Raw genomic sequence first — 2,497 nt, forward strand, 5'->3', positions numbered from 1 at the left:
TGAATTCTTCTGTTCACCTCTTTTATCTTGTCATTTCTTCCACTTGCTTTAGCTACTCTCCACTCAAGGGCAAGTTTCAGAGTCTCTTCTGATATCCATTTTGGTCTTTTCTTCATTTCTTGTCTTTTTAACGATCTCTTGCTTTCTTCATGGATGATATACTTGATGTCATCCCACAATTCCTCTGGTTTTCTGTTATTGGTGCTCAATGCATCAAAACTATTCATTAGATGGTCTTTAAATCCAGGAGGGATATATTCAAGGTCATATTTTGGCACTTGTGGACTTATTTTAATTGTCTTCAACTTCAACTTGAACATGCACATGAGCAGTTGATGGTCTATTCCACCATCAACTCCTGGCTTTGTTTTGGCTCAAAATATCGAACTTCTCCATTGCCTCTTGTCAGAGATGTAGTCATTCTGATTCCTGTGTATTCCATCTGATGAAGTACACATGTATAGCCTTTGCTTATGTTGTTGAAAAGGTATTTGCAATGAATAAGTAAGTCATTGGTCTTGCAAAATTCTGCTATGTGATCTATAGCATTATTTCTATCACCAAGTCCACATTTTCCAATTACTGGTAATTCTTTGTTTCCACCTTTTGCATTCCAATCACTAGTGATAATCAACACATCTTGATTCCATGTTTGGTCAATTTCAGACTGCAGAAGTTGGTAGAAACCTTCAATTTCCTCATCTTTGGCTTTGGTAGTTGTGAACAGATTTGAATAATAGTAATATTAACTGGTCTTCCTTGTATGTATATGGATATTATCCTATCACTGACAGCATTGTACTTCACTATAGATCTTGAAATAGTCTTTGTGACGATGAATGCCACACCATTCCTTTTCAATTTGTCATTCCCAGCATAGTAGATCATATGGTTGTCTGATTCAAAATGGCCAAAACCAGTCCATCTCAACTTACTAATGCCTTGGCTATTGATCTTTATGCATTCCATTTCATTTTTAAGAACTTCCAGTTTTCCTAGATTCCTACTTTGTACATTGCATGTTCCAAATGGATGTTTGCATCTGTCTCTGCTCATTGTGAGCTGTGCCACATCAGCCAATGGAAGTCCTGAAAGCTTTACTCTATCCATATTGTTAAGGTCATCTCTACTGTAAGGAGTCAGCTTTCCCCTAGTCAAATTTTGAGTGCCTACCAAACTGATGGGCTCATGTTCCGGCACAATATTTGACAATGTTTCAGGGATATTAATAAAGTTTTCCAGTAATATATCAGACAGTGTTTCACTGCTATTCATAAGCTTTTCACTGGCCAATTAATTGAGAAGTGGATAACTTCTTCTTTTTCCCTAGTCTGTCATAGCTCAAAGCTCCGCTGTCTACCATAGTTACTCCTGCTGGCATTTTGCAACACCAGTGGCATAGCTTCCACCCTCAGAGCAAATGTAAGCCACAACAGGATGACAAACTGGCAGACAAGTTCCTCTCCCATAGTTTTTCCTGAGACCTCTGCATCCATCTACCTTGGTCCTGGCTTTAAAAGAGAGCTTCTCCTAAGACAAGAATTCCCAAGCCCCACACCCACCTACCTTGGGCCCAAGTCTTAAAATTGATGATGTTACAGTTAGGTTAACATGAGGTCACACTACAGTAGGATGGGTTCTAATCCTATATGACTAGTGTCCCTATAAGAGAAGAAATATACACAGAGACGTGGAAGCAGATGAACTACACCAGAACACACTGCTGCAGCAAGCCGAGGAAAGTCTGGAGCCACCAGAGGTTAGGAAGGAGACATGGAACAGATAATCCTCCAAATTCACAAAAAGAACCAACACGGCAACTCCCTGATCTCAGCCTCTCAGCTTCCAGAAATGTGAGACAACACACTTCTGTGGTTTAAAGCCACCCGCTTTGTTTTGTTATTGTTGCTACAGAAGCCCTAGAAAACTAATACAGGTAGGGTCAACATTTGTGCAAAGCTACATACTTTAGAGATGTACGCATAGTATAAAAGACAGTAATATATGGTCTTAATAATGCCACAAATTCTTGAACAATAATAAGACAGTTAAACTTCAGTTTGAATTCAGTAGCACTGAATAGCTGATGTGAGTAGATAAATACAGATACTTGCATAAGTATATATCTATATTTAAAGAATATGCTCATTTAGAATAGTAATTGCTTTTCTTTTAAACATTATTTTTCTTAAGCTTGATATTAAATTCTGCAAACAAAAAGAATAAAGAATAATAATTTATTACCATTTATTCATTGTTTCTGTCATCCATACATTGAGTTCATGCTAAGTACCATCTCTCTATACTAGGTGTCATGACCACATTTTCATATCCAGCCTAATTTGAATAGAAAAAATATATACAGGTTAAATGCAATAAGAATAGTATAACTAAAACAATACTTTTGGGGAAGCTATTATCAAGAATTTTTAGAAATATAATTAAGTGGCTATTTCAGTGATTTGTTACAGATATTTAAATATTGCTTTTATTTTCT

Source organism: Orycteropus afer, unplaced genomic scaffold (assembly GCF_000298275.1).
Source record: "Orycteropus afer afer isolate SDZICR_OR568_19922 unplaced genomic scaffold, OryAfe1.0 scaffold00349, whole genome shotgun sequence".
NCBI classification, from domain to species: Eukaryota; Metazoa; Chordata; class Mammalia; order Tubulidentata; family Orycteropodidae; genus Orycteropus; species Orycteropus afer.